This window comes from Grammomys surdaster, unplaced genomic scaffold (assembly GCF_004785775.1).
Source record: "Grammomys surdaster isolate TR1022 unplaced genomic scaffold, NIH_TR_1.0 227, whole genome shotgun sequence".
NCBI classification, from domain to species: Eukaryota; Metazoa; Chordata; class Mammalia; order Rodentia; family Muridae; genus Grammomys; species Grammomys surdaster.
In genome coordinates this window covers 1,843,420-1,866,980 of record NW_021604672.1, presented here as the reverse complement: position 1 = coordinate 1,866,980, position 23,561 = coordinate 1,843,420, and the positions used below count along the sequence as shown (strand labels likewise).

The following is a 23,561-nucleotide window of genomic DNA, read 5'->3' as shown; positions in this document are numbered from 1 at the left end:
TCCTCTTTCCCCATTTCCCATCCCTAGAACCCCTATCCCATCCCCTTCCTCCTTTTCGCTTTTATACCACTTTAGTTACATGCAAGCATTAAGGTCAGTTCTAGGTTAAGAGTCTAGAAATACAATAGATCTAATTAGTCAAGGAAAAAGTAAGACAATAAACACAAATAGTCAAAGAGCAAGCAAGGCATTAAACACAATTACGTGAACACTCCCATGATCACTGTTTCTAAGGGCTTATCAGTATGACCAAAATATCTGAGCCTACTTCCCTGCCCTAGCCCAAAGTCACTTTTGTGTCTGAAGCTTACTTCCTTGTTCTAGCCTAAAATTTAGATTCCTGCCTGAAATTACTTCTTTGTTCTAGCCTAATGTCAGATTCCTGCCTGAAGCCTACTTCCTTGTCCTTGGCCAATGTCATATTCCTGCCAAGCAGCCCATTTCCTTGTCCTTGGCCCCTGTAAGATTCTTCTGCAGAATGCTGAAGGAGCATGGTGACCACCAGAGTGACTGATAAGACATGCTGATGCCAGGACAAAGAATGATGCTGACCTGAGAGCTTGCTGAGTGCCCTGACAGTGGTGACTGAGAAGCTGTATTGAACATATGTTCCTGACCCACCATTGTTTACCTATACCTGTAATGGTACAAGCTGAGATGCCTCAAGTTTTTAGACCTTGTGGAACAGAGAATCAAAAAGAGAAGTTATAATGACTCTTGTATTGTTCTTAAATGTGACCAGTTATTCAGACTCAATCATGGACTGGCATAGAAATCAATTCAATATTGAAAATGACAGTTTTCATTTGGAAGGCTGGTCCTGGACTTTTTCAGAGACATATGTAGAAATTAGCCGCAGTTCTTTATGATGTTATGTTAGCAAGAGATAAAGTTGGGGCAGGATCTGAATTTCAAACAGGTGTTAGCACATGTGTTAAGGCTCTTTTAATTGTCAAGTTAAAAATACTTTTGTTTCTTCTACAGTATTTAATATGAGTTGCATTTATTGTATATTTTCTAATTGTGTTTGTGTTTTGAAATGTGGCATGTCAATTACAGAGGTCTATCAACCAATATTTTTTTTAGTGCCCTGAGTATCACAGAACCTTGGTATTCTAAAAATAGCTTGCAAGTACTAAAAAAAAAAAATGAGTCAGGCTTTATTGATCCTTCTGTTGGCATGTATTTGGTTTGAACCTGTATTTATTGTGAACAACTTTGTAGTGAATATATATTAACTTTTATTTTATTGGATTTATGACTAGAAGTGGTAGATTTAGTTCTAGGTTTGCTAAGAAACCTCCATAATGTTTTCTATAACATCTTCACTAATTTATAGTCCCACCAATAACCTGTAAGAATTCTCATACTGGGATCAAAATATAAAATACTTGGCTAAAATGAACTAGTGATGGCTTAAGTCATGTAAAAGAATAGATCATGTGGACCTTCATGGGCTTGTGACATGCCAACAGGTTTAATTTCATAGATTTTTTTCTTAATCTCATGTATTTCCTTTCTAAGCACACACATGAAAAGTCTACCAGCTTATTTATATATGTTTAGCCAAAACTTTCTCTTCAGAACCAGTTATAACTTTATGTGATTATAGTAGTTCAACTTCTCTCTCTCTGAGTTGTGAAGAATCCTTGAAAGAGTAACCATAATGTTTTACAGTCTATAATAAGAGAACTCAGTGACCATTATTTGGAACCAGATTATAAATACATGTGTCTCAGAATAATTGTAATTACAATGATTAAGCCTGGTGTCCAAGTACACACTACCTACAGAAGCTCAGCCTGAGTTCAATTAGTATCCTTTTCTATCAGATTATACGTGCTAAGATGAAAACTGTACCTGGAAGCTTCCATATGATGTTTGGTCTTTTTCTTCATCCTGAGTTTCAGTGGCAGACTTCCCTAAATTTTCTATCAGCTTGCCTCAAAAAGAATAAGAGATTGCATGTGTGCCTTCTGAATCAGTCAGGGCTGAGCCTGAAGCATCCCAACATTAAAGAGTCTTTAAAGCAGATCACTTTAACATAAAATATCTTGTGAAATTATGTTCCAATGTAAAATATATCTCTGTTTTGAAAATAAATAGAAAGTTTTAAATTATTCGTCTTTGAATATACCTTACCTATATAAGTATATTATGTGTATATATCATTACATAATATTATTACATATATATATATATATATGTAATAATATTATGTATATATGGTGGTGGGCTGTGAGATGCAGCTGGGTGCCTGGTCGAGCACAGGCCTCAAACCTCGGATAATACCCTAATGGGACAGTAGGTGTTCGGCTTTATTCCTGGGCCCTGGTTCCTTATCCACAGCCTCTCCCAAAGAAAGGTTTGTGGCCTTAGGTCATGTAGCACAGGTAGCACAGGTAGAGGGCATGACTATAGTCCACAGAGCCTCAAGAGATCTCCATATTATTGAGGTACCTAAAGGCCAGAGGGTGTAGCCAATTAAGCATTCTCTCCCAGAACCTCCTCCTTACAAAAGGTATTTAATCTCAGGCCTGCCCTGGGGGTACAGGGTACAGCTATAAACACTTTTCATCACAACAATAAACCTTTTAAAACCATGGACTTCCTCTCATCTGGCCTTTGACTACTGAGCCACCACTGCCTAATCTCCTGTGGAGGATCTCTTTGCATTCCAGCCATGGAGCCCTGCCAACTCAAGCATGCTAACCAAGCCAGCCTTGACACAGTCAAGCGAGTCGCAGTGACCAAGAGTTTCTACCCTATGCGGCACTGCTGGAGGTTCTCTCCCTCGCCCCTCTTGGCTACAGGCTGGTCCAGCCAATATGTCCGCATCTCAGTTCTTCCATAGCTCCCAGAAGCATCTGGGAGCCCAAGTACAAAGACCACTGGTCATCTGGTCAGCCACTTCGGCCTGGAGACCCTCAACCCAGGAGCTCTGTTCACATGGGACGTCAGGCTGAGACCTCTCCACACCTAGGCTGAGCCTCGTGGCTTCTTATAGCCCAGTGTCTGCCCAAGGCTATGTGGAGTGAATTCAGTCTAATTCCTGCACTTCTGCTCCCTGAGACATACTGGACATACTGAGATCTACCTGCATCTGCTTCCCTACACTTGTGACTAAAGATGATTGACATCCCATCGTCTTTGTCCATGTTTGTAGTTACACAGAGCATTTCTCCAGTAGCAGTACACACCTGTATGGATGGCACTTAGTTGAGAATGACAGTGCCAAAGACAGTATCTAGGAAGCTGAAAAATTAATACCATGAAAATACATATTACCCCTGAGTGACCTCATGTTATTTGTTGTGCAGAAAACTTTGAGCAGCATTTGTGAATTTTTTTCACAGAGATTTACCACTGAAAGGTGCTATACTTATTTTAACCCAGAGGTTATTAGACAAAATATTCTGCAGGTACTTGCAACTATTTAAGACCTAAGGTTCCCAACTATCAGTCTCACCATTTCTCTAAGCAATAGATTACAGAATCTGAAACAGGCCAAGACCTTATTTATTTTACTTTTGTGTTGTCCCCTCTTTTCTAAATAAATATTCATTTCATTAAAAGAATCACTATTTTTGGAAATCTCACTAGCATTTTAGGAATGATATAGTAAATATACAAAGTTCTAAAGACTTTAGTGACAATACAATTTTCTCTCCTATCTTATAAAAGTTGAAAATATGTGCATATCTAAACACAATAACCCATTTAATTCTATTAACCCATTTAATTATATTCATAACTGTTTTAAGTACTGTTATCTATAAAAATATAGTCACCAGATTTTACAATATTTTATCAAAATATCAATAAAATATTTAACTATTTTAATTCAAATAAAATGTGCTCAAATGAAATATAGTGATATTTAATTATATAATTTTATAGTAATAATAAGATATACACATATGTAACATATGTTTTTAGTCAAAACGTGTAATAGTTTTATGTTTTTAAATAATCTCAGATCTCCATGAGAATTAATTGAATTGAATACCGGGTACCTCCATTAGGTTGCTAAATATAGTGAAAGTGATTTTAAAAAAGGCTGTCACCTGCAGAGATTACATGGCCTTTCCATAAACAAGTGATCTCTAATAGGAAGACAGTACAAAGATCTTGCACCATCTAAAACCTAAGGTCTCATTGACAATTTGACTTTCTGACTGTGTAAGCAAACTTGTCACTGAGAGAGCCAATAGCAATGTTAAAAGAAGAGTCATTTTTCCAAATGTCATCAATGTTACTGTTCTGAAGTAATTAACAGTTGTCTTCTGACACTTGTAATTTTTTAAAGAAATAATATAAATATTATCACCTTATAGCTTCGACAACCACTATTTCAAGCCAATGCTTTAGGCAAATAAAAACTTTCAGATATTTTTCCTGAAGATCAGTATATTTCTAATCAGTTTCTCATGTTTCCTCACTTTCATCCCCCTGTGAACATTATCACGACATACTTTCTTCTCTTCTACAAGAGTTGTCTGTCATTTTTTACTGAGATTTTCTACTATATTCTTTATAAGTAATAAATTAAAGAGAAATATTTTGCTAGAAGATTGAAACATACTCCCCATAAATATTTCTAGGTTTCTCCGTCTCATGGATGATGCCATGATATTAGTTTCCCAATATTAAATACCAAGAAATACACACAACTATTTGGGAATTAAAAATCCAAAATATTAAAGTTTCTATGTATTTAAAAATAATGGTAAATTATGGAAATCAAACCAGTTAACATTCAGCTGACATTTCTAGATAATTATGCAATATTCCTTACAAGAAAAGTAAAGAAGAAAACTGAGGAATATGCAGGTCTTTTATGACTATTTCACAGCAGATGGCATAGTCATGCCTATGCCAGAGCATGTAATGTTTAGCCAATGCATAGGCAAATCATCAAAGATATACACTCATTTGTTTATCAAGGAAGTAATAAATCATTACCTTTGTACCTAATTCATAGACTATATTTTCTTTGGCACAGTCTTCAAAATGCCCCACATGCTTTACTGCCCTGTTATGTGAAGACAGTCAATATTTGCTTTCACTTGGGGGAAAAAATCTGATATGACTTATCAAGCAACCATCTTATTTCATTCTGGCTCTCAATCAGAAATATGAAGATATAGAATTTCTTTCTATATCTTACTCCTGCCAATACTTGAACAAGTCATGCTTATTCAAATAGTTCTATAATGAATCCATGCATCTGTTGAAAATATTGGTTAAAATTATTAGGAATATATCAGCATGCCATGACTGAAAATATATTGACATGATAATGATTATGTAATGAAAAATTTCAAATATTTAATATTATCACAAAATTAAAATTAAATTAAATTAAAAATTAAAGTATGTTGAACATTTCTTTTTATAATTAATTATTTAAGTATGATTTAAATTTATTTATTTATTTAAATGTCAAAAGTTGTCTCCTCTCCCCAATCTCCTTTCTGCAACCCGCCCCCATCCTATCCTCCTCCCCTTTTGCTGCTAGAACAGTACAAGCATTTTCCTTATTTATTCCTTTGAATCACATCACATATCAGAAGAATTTAAAATCATCCTATCTGAGGAGCTAACAATTACATTTAGTTTTCCCTCATATTTAATCTGTGTATGTGAACGCTACTTTTCACAACTAAAATCTTAATTTGCTAAGTCACAAATTCTATGTTTGTATTTAGAACAACACGTATGTATCTGAGATGCATATATTTCTCTCAGAGAGGAAGTTACTCTTTGCTCATTTTTATGGTAATTATAAAGCCTCAAGGAAAAGATATCTTTAATTGAGTTTTCTAGTTAGTTTTCTTAGATTTTAAAAATACTTATTATTTTTACTAAAAATACTTATCATTTTACAAAATGATGTGTGTGTAATAATATTTTATATACATATTGATATTTGTATAGTGTTCCAAGTGAGGATGCCAACTAAGGATTATTGAGCAATTACAATTTTAAATCAACTTATTTTTCTTCTAGCAATTTAAAATATAGAAATATTAAGATAATTTTATAGGTTGCAGCTGTAACACTTAACACATTAAAAATCCTCAGATGATGTTTAAAATATAAACATTACTCATACTCAGATGTAGCTGTAGTTGGCTACAACGTTTTGGCTGCCAGCTGGTCGCACGTGAACACTCACCCAGGAGCTATCTGGATTTGTGAATGGAAGATGCACACGTGGGCGCATGCACGTGCACACACACATAGACACACACCAGTTAAGTTTAAAATGCCTTAGCTAGCTCAAAGGCTGAGCAGTTCTAATACTCACCATGGCTAGCACATTTTTCCCTCATGTAATCTTGGCTTAATGCCCTCTAATTCTATATTTTACCTTTGTTGCCCTGGCTTCTTCTGGGTAGCTCCCTAGTCTTTTCTGCCCTAGTAGCTTCCGGACAGCTCTTTCTGGGTCCATATTCTTTCTCACCTACATTTCAGATGATTTTCCTTCTGCAGCTCTAAATCTGATTTGTTTCTGCCTGAATCATGTTAATTCTCTGCCTCTTTTTTTTTTTTTCTGGTTCCTATCCTATCTCATCATGTCTCCCTCTGCCTAGTCATTAGCTGTAAGGCAATTCTTTATTCCAGTCAGAGCTAACTGGGGGCACGCTCCTTTAGCCTTCCTGAGAAACACTGCAAACAGGATTTTTGGTAACACAATCAGCAAGGGAGCACCAGCCACTACACTCAAAACAGAGAATGGAAGAAGCCAATTGGTGGTCATCCTAAAGAAGGTAGAAAGACTCCATGTACTGCCTACCATATATGAGACTATGGGATTAGTTTACTTTGAATTTATTTAAAAACCAACAGTGACCTAATTGTCCATTCTATTTCATTAATATCCTACCTATTATATGTCGGAACTGTTTTGATTTGTCTCACACATGAAGTGTGAGGAAGAGTTCTGTTGCTGAAATAATGAGGTAAGCCTGCCAGAGAGAGAGAATATATAAGACACAAACAAAGGATGGAGTGGAATTCAGAGAGCTTCTGTGTAACATAGTCAACATGCAGAAAGACATTAGCAACGGTTCCAGGAGTCTACTGATGGTCTGAGCTGCCTCTCTCAAGTTCTTTGAGAGAGAATGCCTCTGTGTTCGTTCCTATGGTAATTACAAAGGCCCAAGGAAAACGTGCTTTAATTGAGCCTTCTATGTTAATTCTCATAAATGTTTTAGAAATACTCTTTACTAATGGCACTTTGAAGATAAAGAAAATACAAATGTGAGTGAATTTGAGTAGGAAGGAAATGTAGATATGAAATCGAATACTTGTCAAGTTGATTTGACAATACTCACATATGTTATATAGTAAAAAGGCAAAGGAGCTACTCACTGGCCAATTCTCAGTGGGTTTTCTTTCTCTTAGTCACATAAGCAATGAAGTTTAGTCTTATATTTACCTTGATCAAGAATTCCAATCAGGCTGTATATACCACAAAGAGAATAATAGTTTAAATTATCTATGCTGGACTTTACATTTAATCAAGAAAGCATTTATTGATTTTCTACTATGTGAGAGTTACTGTGCTAAGCCCCATATGAATCAGCACAAACTTGATAATAAAAATAATGCAGAAAAGAAATACGGTAGAATGGCTTCTGGGCTCATTTCATATATAGACAGCCAATTTCAATTTCTCATCAGACATCTAATTAAAAAAGAAAGAGGGAGGATTCTCTACTGAGTACAGTAAGTAAATAGAAATACGTAAAAGAAATATTTGGTAGTAGTGGTTACTCTTTCCTCACTTGGTTGTGTTTTTTTTTTTTCTTCCTGAGTTTGAAGATCATTATGCTGAGAACACTAAGATACCAGGTTTTTTAAAAAAAGCTATTCATGTGCTCTGGAATTGGCCAATCTAATACCCATGCTTCTGTCCATTAAAATGATTAGCTTTCCCTTTTCCCTTCAATCTTGTCCAATAACTCTTTCCTGGCAAGGCTACTTTTTTGATATTTACAAAAAAAACACAGGGTTAATAACAACAGCTACTACTTAATCAGACTTTTTCTGTGCAATTTCATGGTAACTACAGGAAGCAGAAATTATGCCCATTTTTCACAAAGGGAAAAACTGAAGTTCATACAAGTCAGCCTAGCAATAGTCTACTGGAACTAGGGTTTCAAGCCCAGGTTCCAAATCATCTGCTATGATCACATTATACATATATACTTTCTGAATTCACAATTTCATAAATGAAAAAAAACTAAAGGTCACATATTCATAAATGCCTGCTACTTGCCTAATATAAATATTTCCTTTTTTTTTGTCTGAAGGGGACTGGCAGAATTACTATATGCAGTTACTCTGCTAATTAACCTTCAACTATTTGTATAGCACATAAGAAATAACACTGCTCACATATTCAAAAGAAAGTCTATTTCTAATAGTCAACTTCACAGCAATCTTATATCATTGTTGACTGTACCATTTTATGAGTTATGATGATCCACTTGTAGTTCTAACCTTAGAAGACAGAGACAGCGGAGGTGTTTCCAGAGCAAGCTGGCTTACTACAATGGCCAAACTCTAGATTTAAAGAAACCCTGCTCCATCACTTGACATAGTTAAAAACAGAAAGTACTGAATCAATAACCTAGTTCAGCTATCATAGTGACTCATTGTAATGCATCATTTTTTGTTTTTTAGACTTGCATGATTATCCAGTCTACAATAGTACTTACTACATAAGATGCTACCAAAGAATATATACCAATCAAGATCAAGGCCTTGTCTTATGCGTGTATACACTTAGCTATTGTGATAGTTTGAAGTCACATAGCATCACAAGTATTAGTGTGTTAAATAGTTGGTTAACAGTGTGGCATTATCAGAAAGTGAAGCAATATTTATGAGGGAATGTCTAGTGAGAAGTATTTAGACCTCTGATGTAATGCACTTAGAGAGGACTGTGAAACAAAAAGTGTTTCCTTGTTCTCAGTTTTAGTTCACATGCTATGGAGTTAGCAAAAGTGTACTTCCCAGCCTGATGGTACTGTGATGATCTCACGCAGCACAGTCTCAAGGCAATGAGGCCAATCCTTTATGAACTCCAGTGACTATGACCTTAATAACCTTTTATTAGTATAAGGAAATTATTTCAAGTATTTATTACAGAAATTGAAAACTGATTAGCAAAACTGCTATTCATTTTATTTGACTATTTGGATGGTCAGGAGAATTTCTAAACATATGAGTGATTCTATGGAAGATTATGACTTCATAAATTTAAAACATTTTTTAATAATTTTTGCTATTTGATCTGATAAATATAAAATTACATATAGAGGTGTAAGAAAAAAGTCTTGAGAGTTTGTATTTTAACATGACCGAATAAGAATGCACCTTATATTTTTTCTCTCTGAAAATTAAGGGTAGAAGAAGAAATAGAAAAAATAAAATATTCAATTGAAATAAGACTCATCATGGCAACAAACATCAGAGCAGTACTGGAACAGTACTGGAAAAGTTAGACCAATGATATGCAGGGTCATAGGAACAGCAGACACATGGAAGACTTCATAGATTCCATCCCTGAAGGATTTAGGCATGTCTGCAATGAAGTGAAGGAGAGTTTGTGCTGTAAGCGGCCTGTGCTTTCAAAGTAAGCAGGAATAAAATTCAAATCATGGCTATAGAGACGCTTGACTTCTTTTCATTTGATTCCTAGAAACCCTTTGTTTCTTGCACAAAGCAGCCTGACTGTAAATCCAGCTTCATAAGAAGGTGGTCCCTTGAAAGAGCTGACTATCCAGACTGGATAATAGCAAGCTCTGGATCTGATTGAGAGAACCTAGCTTGCCGAGTAAAATAAATGTGACTGAGAATGATTCCCAATATCTAGCTTTGGACTTCACATTCATCTAACACACAAAGATAACAGCTAAACACGGAAAAAATAATTTGAACCCCTTCCCTCTTCCCTCTCCCTGTTCCCGTCCCTTTCCTTTCTCCCTCCACCTTCTGTCCTCCTCCTTCCCCCTCCCTCTTCCCTCCCCCTCTTCTCTCTCTCTCTCTTTCTCTCTCTCTCTCTCTCTCTCCATTTCTTTCCCATACTCTCTCTCAGAAAAAAAAAATAGTGGCACACTCATTCACACAAATACGATATACCTAAATCCTATGTTCTAAATCAGAGTTTAGAACCCTCTCTTTTATTAATTGCTTCATAAATACTTCATTTCTGAATAATGTGAACCATTTAGATATGAATATTTATGATTCCTCCAAAGGTTAGAGAAATGGAACAAGCAAGAAGGGTAGGGTACTAAAACTAAGCTGACATTGCACAGGAAGATGTTACAAGGAAAATTAACATGAGACGTAAATTGACAAAGACCAGTTTGACAGTAAACAGAGGTTGGCAGCCAATGTGGGGGGATGAATGTTAAGAGCAGCTGACAGGGGTGGATCCAGATGCCTACAGGGGCTGCTGCCTATAGCCTCTAACAGTTTGAGAAGATAAAAAGAGAAAATTCACACACACATACACACATACACACACTTGAGCCAATGTCAAAAAAGGCAGAGTCCAATAATTTCAAATACACAAATATATGCATATATGTACATGTATACATACATACATGCATAAAAACCTACAGATAGACATAAACAAATTCGCACATTGAAAGCAAATCTCCAGCAAGCGTGCTCCAAGTATTTCACACACACACACACAAACACACACACAAACACACACACACACACACACACACATACATACATACATATATACACACAATTAGCGCATAAATCAAGCTTCAGCACACACCCAGAAAAGCTTTACATCTGTACATGCATGCACATAGTTGATGGGTGGAAGAAACAGTGTTCCATCCTCTACTTATGCAAACCTTAAACATATACATACATACACATAGTTGATGGATGGAAGGAACAATGTTCTAAACCCCAATTTATTCTTTCTTCCATGCTTTATATATCTCAGCAATATCATTCCAGCAATATAAAGTTACAATGTGATTACATTTTAATTTTATTTCAGTGAATTATTGTGTAAAGCACAGTATGTTTCCCAATATCTTTACAAAAAGGAACATTACATAGTACAGGTAAAGAAAACAAATTATTCCGCCAAACCCACTTACATTCATAACTAAGCAACTTGTTATAGATCAACAAAGTGTAAGGAAGCAAGGTATTTTCTCATTCAGTTTTTCCTACTGGAAAGCAAAAATTTGAGGTTACAAAGAAAGGAATAATTAATTTATTATTTATCTGTAAAAGCAATCTTATAAGAATCTTAAGAGAATAATAAATTTAAACTTTTGTAAAAATCAGTCATATCTACCTTAAATCCCCAGAATGTACATCTACTCAAGCAATTCTTAATAAATCAAATCAGGATTCTGAGGACAAAATATAAATAAGAACCCAACCACCATTAGGCTAGTTTCAATGACAATCATGCCAGTCAGTTCTGTGACTTAAAAGGACCCTCACTTAACTAATAATAGAGTGATATTCTAAACTTTAAATTGTTTTCTAAGATTTTCTACATCAGAGCCAATAGTAAAAACATCTCAACATAGCTTCACTAACAGTTTTATTTTGACAAATGTTTTCTAAGGGTGGTGTCTTTGCTGAAAATCTACATCTCTAAGTTCTTTCCTAGGGTAATGATTGAATCACTAATCTGCTTCAGCAGCAATGCCTGAAAGAGATCAAGCATTGTTATTGTGAGTGTCAGAGATACTGTCCTGTGAGGGACTAGAAGCTCCTTTAATGTTTTCGTATAATTATTGATTAAGAGGGATGTGAGGGTAACAAGCAGAGCAGAACTCTATAATGGCATGAAGACCTCAGGGCACGTGGTCCTTAGGGACATGCCACACTGAGCCTCTGGTAGCCTTGGGCCACCCTCCCTGAGTTCTAAAACCATTTGTTGTTTCTCCTGTATGGCCCTCAGCAAGAAATAAATGTAACAATAAATATAAAAGGGAAGACTAAACGTATTTGATCAGAAAATAAATGACAGATTGACAAGATTAGGACTAAAAATCTAAATACCCGCAAAATGAAAAAAACTTAAAATAATATATAAAAGAAGTAAGACCTCCATGACGAACACAGAAAGAAAAATAAAGTTTGCCTTCATTCATAATTGTAATGGGTGGGGGAGAGAAAGATTGGAGAGAGACAGAGACAGAGATATCTTGAAAATCAAGGGAGAAGTAGTGGCAATCAGTCATTTTCAGAAAGATAATTAGGAGTTGCAACTGTTCTCTAGCAGGGAAGAAGACAGAAATCAAGTAACACAGATTAACAGAAAGAGATTTTTAAACAATATTAATTAAATACTTCATTGGAAAATCATTAGTTTCAGTAATTTAGAAAGAGCATATCCTTTTCTTTTGCAGAAGAATTTGGACAATCTCCAACATGTAAACTTTGTCTTAGGTGTCAGTGCTATTTGTGCCCTTTCTTTTCTTTTCTAAGCTTGACATGAGCAATATTTTCTCCTTACCCCTCTTTCTTGCCCATATATTGGATTCAAGGTATTCTGTGATGATTTACCTGGCATGTGATTATGGGAATTTGGGTTTCCACACAAAACTGATGGTTTTAAATAAACACTTTAACTTTAGATTTTTAATGAAAATAAATAAAGCCTCAATGATATATCATTAAAATGTTGTGCAAATGTGCTACTCCAAGGCTAACTTTTTTTGTTTGCTTACTTGTCAACAACGCAGACAATTCTGACATTAAAATCTATAATTCTATGAATTCTTTCTGTATTTAATTGTATTCTATGAAAAACAAAACTCTCAGAGTTTATCATAATCTAAGAGGTAACTTTGACTTCACAATCATGCTTTAGGATTAGAAGCAGTCCCTGTGTATGAGCCTACAGTGGATACAGAATTTCACAATAATATGGGAAGGAACTGGATTAGGTGCTTAGGTTGATAAATCTTTATTTTTACTGAAAATCATTTTTCACAAAATATATTCTGATCACACCTCACTTCTCCTAAATTCCTCCTGCCATATCATCCCCACTTCTCTACCTAACCTTCTGGACAATGTACAGTAGTCAGAATTGACAGTCAGTTCTAAATGGGATGTCTTCATTAAACCTTTACAGTCAAGAGCCAGGGAGTTATGTAGAAGAGGGGTCAGAACAATTGTATGAGCCAGAGGGAATGATGCTTTCATCAAGGAAACCATGCCTTCCAGACACAACAGGAATGATGTGCTTATAAGGCAAAGGGACTGCAGCAGCATGCACAGAGCCATCTGAGGTGTAAGCCAGACCTTCTTCCCTGCTCTAGCACAGATGTAACTCCTAATTATCTTTCTAAAAATGAATGACTGCCATTACTTCTCCCTTGATTTTCTAGTGCTGAGAAGGGACATGGACATTAGCTCCCATTCCTAATAGAATGTTATTTTTAACAACTTGTTTTATAGCTAAAGATTCAGATTGGCTTTTGGGACAGCTCTCTTTGGGATAGATGATGTCAATAGTGATGTCTTCACAACCCCAAAATCAATCATTTTGCAAAAAACAAAATGAAAAAGTGTACCTATACACACACATATATAGGAATATGTATGTCCTTCCCACTCTGCTCCTCCTTCCGCCCTGACATGATCGCCAATTATCAGACTGGTGGTCTGAGAGGAAAACTTTGGTAAGAACAGCAGAGGGTGGTGGTGATGGAGATATCAGGTCATGAGTATGAAGAGAAACAAACTTCTCAAGAGATAGGCTTCATTGAACACCTTATCTAATTGGGCAGTGAGAACTAAGGTTATTTAAACCTTTGTTGGTGTTGTTAAGAGTGGTTCAGGGTGAGTATACATCATTGGCTGGGGCTGAGGTGCTGGGGATGTCTTATTTGCAAAAAGAGGAATTCTAGGTTCTGCTGGACATGATCTTATAAGAAGAGAGGAAATTTAACCTAGCTACCAAGGTGCATGACCTCCTCTATTGAGGCAAAGGTCAGTCACAGATTTACATGCTCTGAGTCATGCAGGACCAAGGTAGGGAGAAAAAAGTCCTACTCCTGATGGTCACAGCATGAGAGTTCTAGGGATGGACATGCCTTGATCCCAATGTTGCTCCAAGTCTGTTCCCTGGGCCATATGTATATGAACAGAGATAGAGAGGGAGAGAGATAGAGATAGAGATAGAGAGATAGAGATAGAATAGATTTAGATTATATATATTGATCTATATATACATATGTGTGTGTGTTTATCACAAAAATTAAAGAAAAATCTAATGAATTGGGGATAGCACTATGGAGGGATTAGCAGGAGAGTGTGAGATAAATGAAGGAGGAAATAATATAATTATTATTTCAAAATTAAAATAATTTAAAACATGGGAAAAAATTGGCCTAGGTAAACAACTCTTATCTTCCAAGTTTGTCAAGTATGATTGTCAAGGGCAAATTCTGACAGAATAAATTTAAGTATAACATGTTCTATTTTTACATGATATGTTGATATTGAAGTATTCAGTGTTTAAACAAGTAACACAGGTAACAAAATAAAACAACCAGAAAAAAATTTAAACATAGGGGAAAGGAGCAAAAGAAAGGAAAGTGAATGAGGGTATGAAAAAGAGAGGGAAGGGAAAAGAATGAAGAAAAAAGGAAGGAAGGAAGCAAAGAAGGAAGGAAGGAAGGAAGGAAGGAAGGAAGGAAGGAAGGAAGGAAGGAAGGAGAATGTGCTTAGGATCTGAATTAAAGATGTTTGCCAATGTAACATAGTCTTACAGAGAATTAAATAAAAGATGCAGAAAACATCCAATCACAATGGTACAACTGCCTAAGGGTGGCTTCTATGAATCATTTCCTACAATGTAGTCTTCACAGCATCATCTTCATCAATTAATGTCTATTGAGCAGTTCTGAAGGTACCTGACACATGGGCAGATATGATTAACGTCCTGTTCTTTCTAAATCTCTCCAGAAAATGAAGCTGGCACAACCTTCAGACTATCTGCCTGAGGGGGAAATGGACTTGCTCTAACAGCCTGAACAAACATTATTTCAGGAACTAATTTTCCACCTATCTGCTTCTCTCTCACTAGCCATAGTTTCAGTATCCTGTGATGTCTGGAAGCAGTTCAAAACTGCAAGTCACTCTGTACAAGCGCATTCAGACCATGTTTCTTGTTCATTTCTTCTGTTGAATGTTTAATATATTTAAATCTCTTAAATAACAAGTTACAGAAGGTGACCAGCATTCCCTCCACAGTGAAATCTATAAAATTCAAATGATTTATTTAGTCCAATAGTTCTCAATCTGTGTGATGTGATTTTTTGGGGAGTTATATATCCAATATCCTGAGTATCAGACATTTATATTCATAACAATAGCAAAACTACAAGCATGAAGTAACATTGAAATAATCTTATGATTGGTGACTACCACAACATAAGGAACTGTATTAAAGGGTCACAGCACTGGGTAGGTTAAGAACCACTGGTTTAAGCCTCCTGATTGCACTGGCCCTCAACATTTTTGATATTAGTAACTCTGTAGATCAGAATTAATCACTCAATTTTATGTGATGAGTTGCTTAACAATTCTGCTAATTTTCTTTCTTAATGATGATTTTTCTTGTTACAAGTGACAAAGGGAACAGAATAGAATGCCTGTTTTCCTTGTTTTCTGAGACGCATTCTCACTGTGTAGCCCAGCATCTGCACCTCTGCTTCAGAATTATGTCTAACAAAAGCAACCATTTTTTGTTGTTGTTAATACATATGGAATGCCAGGTTTTGTTAAAAATTGGTCATATGTATGTGGATTATTTTAGGTGACCTGACTGTTGCTCTTCCTCCCAGTTTTTTTTTTTAATCAATTAAATGGTAGACCTGTAGTCTACATAAAAGACTTTGGACTCTAGAACTGGTGGGCAAAATTCCAACAATACAGTCTATCATCCCTTTAGTTTATGGAAGCAACTATCTTTGCTTTATATATTCTGTCTATATATGTGGTCTTTCATAAAATACTTCCACAATAATACAGGCCTTAAAAATAACACACTCTTAATACATCACTAATTCAATTTCTTTATAAGATGGAAGGAAACTCACTGCAGAACCACCGTTAGTTATTTTATGTACTCCATAAAGGTTGTGATTTCAAAATAATTCAAGTTACAAGTAATAATTTGAATCATGTAGAAAATATATTCTACCTACAACTATGAGACCTTTCAGATGAGCTCAAGCTTTCTAAGTGCTAAGAGTAAATGATACTGCATATAGCATTCAGGCAAGAAAGACTCTAGGTTCAGAATGTAGGTGTGAAGTAGAATCATGGATGCATACTACCAGTGATAAAGCTAGCTCCTCCTCTTCTTTCTCCTCCTCCTCCTCTCCCCCCTTTTCCTCCTTTTCATTGTCTTGAACTTGTTTTGGTTTGGTTTGTTCTCTAAGACAGGGTTTTCTCTGTGTATCCCTGCTTGTCCTGGAACTTGCTCTGTAGACTAGGGTGGACTTGAACTCAGAATTCACCTGTTCTGCCTTCTGGATCTTGGGACTAAATGGGTACATCACCAGTGTTGGCTTTAATTCTGATATGACAACAATGATTCTATGAACAGCTTCCAGAAAACAAGGCTAAAATGTGTTGAGAGTTGTTTGCAATTGTTTAGAATATGAAATGCTCTAAACTATGGGGCTCTAAAGTTTAATGATTTTTCTTATTGAAACATCATAGTGTTGATTTTTTTGGAAAGGCAATTTGGAAGAGTTTTATTGACAGTTTTTGTGGCATTTGTAAATGAGTGATTTTATTACACGTTTACTGTTTTCTTATCCCCAGATTTCACTAATTGTTAATAGTACTAATGGCCTCTCATGTGTTTTTTAAAATAAAACTTGATTCTTCATATTTTCATAATTACAAAAAATGTATATCTTCAAGTATAAGGAGGTAGAAAACAGACTGGAACTGGGGCACAGTAAGGAAACATATTAAGTGAACAGTTTGAATAAATTTGGGTCATAAATTAATGATGTGGCGTATCTCTCCTATACTTATAATCTCCTTTAAGAAAATTCTGCTTCAGAAAATAATGCCATCTCCACTTGGAGTCTAAAATCATCTGTGTAATTATAAGGATTATATGACTTAGTAATAACAGCTAGCATTGAATTATTTGTACATTCATTCAACAAACAAACATTTTAATATGTGCCAGTACAATGCCGCAAATATAAGGAATGAATTCAGACCTAAAAGAAGGATTCAGATGAATAAGGGGGGAATAATAACCTAAGGCAGTAGGAGATATTAGCACTCTTGTACACTGAGAGTGTGAACAGTACTTAGTGTTTTCCATGTGCATATAAAAGTGATGCTTAGGTAGGCTGCTAACACTGGTTGACTGAGATGCCATGGATTTAAATGTGACTGGAAAAAAATAGTAAACAATGATTCACTACCAAGTAAATCCTCCAGAAACTGAGCACAAAGAGAATCTGAAAATCTTAGTAGTTTTGGATTCCGTGAACTGAAGGTTGAGTGGCTAGAAAGAGAAGCAAGTAGCAGTAACTGTGAGGTGAGGAGACCAAAAGGTCAAGTGCCAAAGATTAACAGAGCACCACAGTGAGAACTCAGGAACTGGAGCAGTAGAATGAAGCCAAGCATCAGAGAGAGAGAGAGAGAGAGAGAGAGAGAGAGAGAGAGAGAGAGAGACAGAGAGAGACAGAGAGAGAGAGACAGAGACGGAGAGACAGACAGAGACAGAGACAGAGAGAGACACAGAGAGACACAGAGAGAGAGACAGAGAGAGACAGAGAGAGACAGAGACAGGGAGACAGAGAGACAGAGAGATAGAAAGACAGAGAGACAGCAAGGGGCACAGATAGAGAGACAGAGTGGCAGAGAAAGTAGTAGCATAGCATTCTGCAGTCAGGACCCATTATGAGACTCATAACTGATGATTTGCAGTATGGAGCTGAGTCAGAAAACATCCAAGTCTCTGTTTAAATTCATAGATATCTCAATGGGAATTCTGCTTGCCTTTGTGGAAGACATGTTGCCTGATCTTTCCAACTAAAATAATGGGTTAGAGATATTTTCACATTTGCAGCCTTATCGCTTACTTAAAACCCAGAAACTCAAATCAAATGGATACTTTTGTTAGATGATTTTGGGCAGCACCTCTCACAAGAGTGATTAGCATGATGACAGCCTCCTGTGGTGTAAAACATGAAAATCTATAGTTGAGTGAAATATCATGAAATATGTATGCACAAAACTTTGAAATATTTAGCTCAATATCAAATGGATAGAACTTCACACTGGCAGCATGAAAGGGAGCGAGATACACCATCTCCCATATGAGTAGTGATACATCCTATGAACAGGCATGCAAATTCAAAACATGTTATTTATATCAAATTATATCAACAGTCAAACAAAATATCAGTTACATTAGAGTAAATCTCATTAAACAAATATGTGCTATAATATGCATTTATTAAAAGGAAAAAACATTTTAAATAAAAAATGTGGTGTGTAAAAATTCTTAATTGATAACATAGTAAAAATGCTGTAGCAACTTTACCCTTTTAATTTTTTACCATAAATAAAGTATATGACATGTCTGGGAAGATATGAAAAACCACAAATGGAAGCTCTGTCTATTCAAAGAGTGATTGTACAAATATGCAGTCATTGCTCCATAAAATGCAAGTTTCCTTAAATTTTCATAAAAGGATTTTTATTTTGACTTAGTGTTTTGATTTCATTTTATTCCTATTCGTGGTCAAATAATTTGTGTCATTAAACTCATACACATAAGCACACAGAACAAGGATGGGAGACAGCACCTACTGGCATATGGCTGAATGACAGAAAATTGAGAGAGGAGAACACCAGAAACTCCAAAGAAAAGCAAACAGGTACTATGTTTAGTATTGACAATATACTAAACACTAGACAAGAGGTGGTGAGAGAAAAATAATGAAAACTTATACAATAACTTTAAAATGTGGGAGGTTTTCTATCTTAAAGAGTAATGCATACTCTATTCTGCCCTCTTTATAAAGCTAAGGAAATTCCTTAAGTTCTCCCAAATGTGATGATATCTTGAACTTATTTTCTTTTCTGCTATGGATTGCTTTAGCGACCTAGGATATTTTGTGAATCCATACGTATTTTTTAATTATTTGGAAAATGTTATGATACTCTTACTGGGGATGATACTGAATATTTAGATTGCTATGGGTAGCACAGTCATTTATACAAATGAATTTTTCTATCATAAGAGCATTGGACATCATTCTACTAGTTTTTTCTGAAATTTCTTTACTTGATGTTTTGAAGCTTGAATTATAGAGAGGTTTCTTTTCCCCTCTGACTTGACTAGATTTATTGTGAGGTATTTACTGAAGTCCTGTGCATGCTATTAGCTGCCTGAAAATTTTTCCAATATTTTTGTTGTACTGTGGAGAAGAGTTACTGATATTATGTGTTTATAAGTTTAAAGATTATCTGGTGATGGCCTTTCCTTCAGTCTCTGTTCTATATTTTTGTCCCTGTCTTTTCTTTTGGACAGGAATATTTCTGGGTTAACACTTCTGAGATGGGTGGGTGGACCCATTCCTAAACTGAGGACCTTGCCTATGTACAGGAGATGATTTCTACCGGTTCTGTGTATTCTTTTTTGCGTATTTTGGCTAAAGTTATCCTGGCCCCTGGGACTATCTATAGGCTACACTCATTTCCCCATGACCCACTGCTACAAATTTCTATTCGATTTTCTGGTACTCTGTACTTCTTTCCTGTCCCTTCCAATACCTGATCCGGCCACCCCACCTAAGGGTCTGGCCCATCTGCAGACACCTAGCACCTATACTACTGATGATACCAAAAACGCTGGCTGAGAGGAGCCTGGTAAGGCTGTTCCCTGAGAGGTTCTAGGAGCACTTGACCAACACACGCAAATACAGCCAACCATCAGAATGAACCCTGGGACCCCAGTGGAAGAGCTAGGGGAAGGACTGAAGGAGATGAAGGGGGTTATAATGCCATAGGATGAACAATATCAACTAACCAGACTACTTAGAGCTTCCAGAGATGAGACTCCCAAAGAAGGGGAATGCATGGAGAATCCTTGGCTTCAGATACATATCTAACAGAGGATGGCCTCATCTGACATCAATGGGAGGGGCAAACCTTGGTCCTGTGAAGACCTGATGCTCCAGAGTAGGGAGTTGCTAGAGCGGTGAGGGGGAAATGGGTGAGTGAGTGGAAGAGCACCCTCATAGAGGCAAAGAGGAGGAGAAGAGGGACAATGGGTTGGAGGTTTGTAGAGACGTAACTGTGGAGGGAGATATTATTTGTAGTGTAAATGAATAAAATGACTACTGAAAAATTATCTGGTGAAATTTTATAACCACTTACGTATAGAACTGTATCATGATCAAATGATGATGACACCTTCACAACCATCTGTTCTATTTCCATCCTTTTATCACTTCTCCTGTCTTACTACTATAGCTAAGATATTGCACACTACACTGAATAAAAGAAGAGAAAGTGAACAATCTTGATTTCTCTCTGATTATTTGTAAAAGTTCTATTTATTTATTTATTGGATATTTTATTTATTTGCATTTCAAATGTTATTCCCTTTCCTGATTTCCCCTTCGGAAAACCCCTTATCCCATCCTCCCTTCCCTCCGGTCTTATGAGGGTGCTCAACCACCCATCCACCCACTCCTGCCTCCCTGCCCTGGCATTTCCCTACACTGGGGCATCAAGACTTCCTCCCATTGGTGTCAAACAAGTCCATCCTTGACTACATATGAGAATGGATCCCTGGGGCCCTCCATGTGTACTCTTCAGTTGGTGCTTTAGGTCCTGGCAGTTCTGAGGGGTCTGGTTTGTTTATATTGTTATTCTTCCTATGGGCTGCAAACCCCTTCAGCTCCTCCAGTCCTTTCTCTAATTCCTCCACTGGGGATCTCATGCTTAGTCCAATGGTTAGCTGTGAGCATCCACCTCTGTATGTGCCAGGCTCTACCAGAGCCTCCCAGGAGACAACTGTATCAGGCTCCTGTCAGCAAGCACTTCTTGGCATCCACAATAGTGTCTGTTTATGGAATGGATCCCTAGGTGGGGAAGTCTCTGAATGATCTTCTCTTCAGGCTCTGTTCCACACTTTGACTCTGCATTTCCTCCAGTGAGTATTTTGTTCCACTTTCTAAGAAGAACTGAAGCATCCACACTTTAGTCTTCCCTCTTGAACTTCACATGATCTGTAAATTGAAAATCTCAGGTATTCTGAGCTTTTAGGCCAATATCTACTTAGCAATGACTGCATACCATGTGGGTTCTTTTGTGACTGGGTTACCTCACCCAGGATGATATTTTCTAGTTTCATCCATTTGTCTAAGAATTTCATAAAGTCATTGTTTTTAAGATCTGAGTAGTACTCCATTGTGTAAATGTATCAGTTTCTTTCTTTCTTTCTTTCTTTCTTTCTTTCTTTCTTTCTTTCTTTCTTTCTTTCTTATTTCTTTCTTTCTCTCTCTCTTTCTTTCTTTCTTTCTTTTTTCGTTTTTACTGTATATTTTCTTTATTTACATTTCAAATGTTAGTCCCTCTCCAGGTCTCTCCTCCAGAAACCTTTTATATCCCATCTCCCCTCCCCCTGACTCTATGAGGGTGCTCTACCACCCACCCACATTTTCCATATCCATTCCTTTGTTGAAGGACATCTGGGTTCTTTCCATCATCTGGCTATTATAAATAAGGCTGCTATGAACATAATGGAACATGTATCCTTGCTATATGTTGAAGCATGTTTTGGGTATATGCCCAGGAGTGATATAGCTGGGTCCTCAGGTAGTATTATGTCCAATTATGTGACGAACTGCAAGATTGATTTCCAGAGAGGTTGTATCAGCTTGCAATCCCACCAACAATGGAGGAGTGTTTCTCTTCTCCACATCCTCCCCAGTACCTGCTTTCACCTGAGTTTTTGTTTTTAGCCATTCTAATTGGTGTGAGGTAGAATCTCAAGGTTGTTTGAGTTGCATTTCCCTGATGGCAAAGGATGTTGAACATTTCCTGAACATAACATCAATGGATTATGATCTAAGATCAAGAATTGACAAACGGGACCTCATAAAATTGCAAAGCTTCTCTATAAGGCAAAGGACACTATCAATATGTCAAAACAGCAACCACCAGATTGGGAAATGTTCTTTACCAACCCTACATCTGATAGAGGGCTATAATATCCAATATATACAAAGAAATCAAGAAGTTAGACTTGAGATAACCAAATAACTCTATTAAAAATGGGGAAGGAGTACAGAGCTAAAAAAATAACTCTCAATTGAAAAAATATCGAATGACTAAAAACACCTAAAATTCTTTGAATTTTTCTGAATTTATTATAATGTTGAAAACAGTTTTATTGTATGTAAATATTATATTGAGATTTGTTCTTTCTAAATTTCTTGGCTATATCAAAGAGGAAAGTTGGAATTTGTAAAACACTTTGTGTCTAGTCTATTGATACATTTATTTACTTTCTGTTCTCATGTTAATGATTTGTATTTATTGATCTACATCTATCATCTATCTATCTATCATCTATCTATCTATCTATCCATCTATCTATCTATCATCTATCTATCTATCTATCTATCTATCTGGAGTAATCTGTGTTTGGGACAGAATTGGCTGGCAAATGCAATAAATAGTACAGGGCAGATTCATAGACCAAAATGTCTGTGTCTTCCAGAAAAAGAAAAATACCATAAAAAAGAGAAAGGTAGAGAAAGCAAATTGTATCTCTGTAATAAATCAAAAAAGCATAGGATAACTGTTATTTATTTTACAGGCAGAGGTCAAAGATTACTATTTTTCAAGGAAAAACCATCCGTTCATTTCAATTAACCTTATAAAGCAGTTAATAAATTTCTTTGAAAAATAATTCTGGCAGCTATAAGGGCAGAAGTTGTTTTAAAGTGAGGTTTTATCAAGACTAATGGACACTTGGGTTGAGTTTAATTGTCAGTCAAGTTTCTAATTCAATGAAGTAAAAAAATGAGGTTCTGAAGCATTTTTCTGTGTCAAAATTGGAATTACTTTTATCCCTTCCAAGATATCACATAAGGACTATCTATGATCAAGTAGCAACATGTCCTGTAGCAAGGTAAGTTAAAGGTAATTTTGTAGCTTGTCACATTCTATAAGGTACATATAAGCACTAAGTTATCCTGTAGAAGAAACATTGGAGAATATTTTTGATATAAAATTAACAAGTTAGAAAATTGATACAACAGTAGTATCTGGTTATCTAACTGAAGATCTGTTTATCCTAATATTCATTCTTGGATGATCTTTGCAAAAATATGGCAAGGTTACTATTAAGTAAAGATATTTCCAAATCTCATTGAAAGTAGAAGAGTGAGTTGAAGATCTAGTCACTTAAACTGGAAAAATTAATTACAGGCAATGTTAAATCTCTTAGTTATTTTTAGATACTATTG

General features: G+C 36.0%; 1 non-coding gene across 1 annotated transcript; it reads right to left on the bottom strand.

The window, feature by feature from the left end:
- Nucleotides 1-8,312: 8,312 nt before the first annotated feature.
- Nucleotides 8,313-8,442, bottom strand: LOC114626105. Its single transcript, XR_003712179.1, has one exon. It is a non-coding gene; the product is annotated as a small nucleolar RNA SNORA19 (small nucleolar RNA).
- Nucleotides 8,443-23,561: the final 15,119 nt, after the last annotated feature.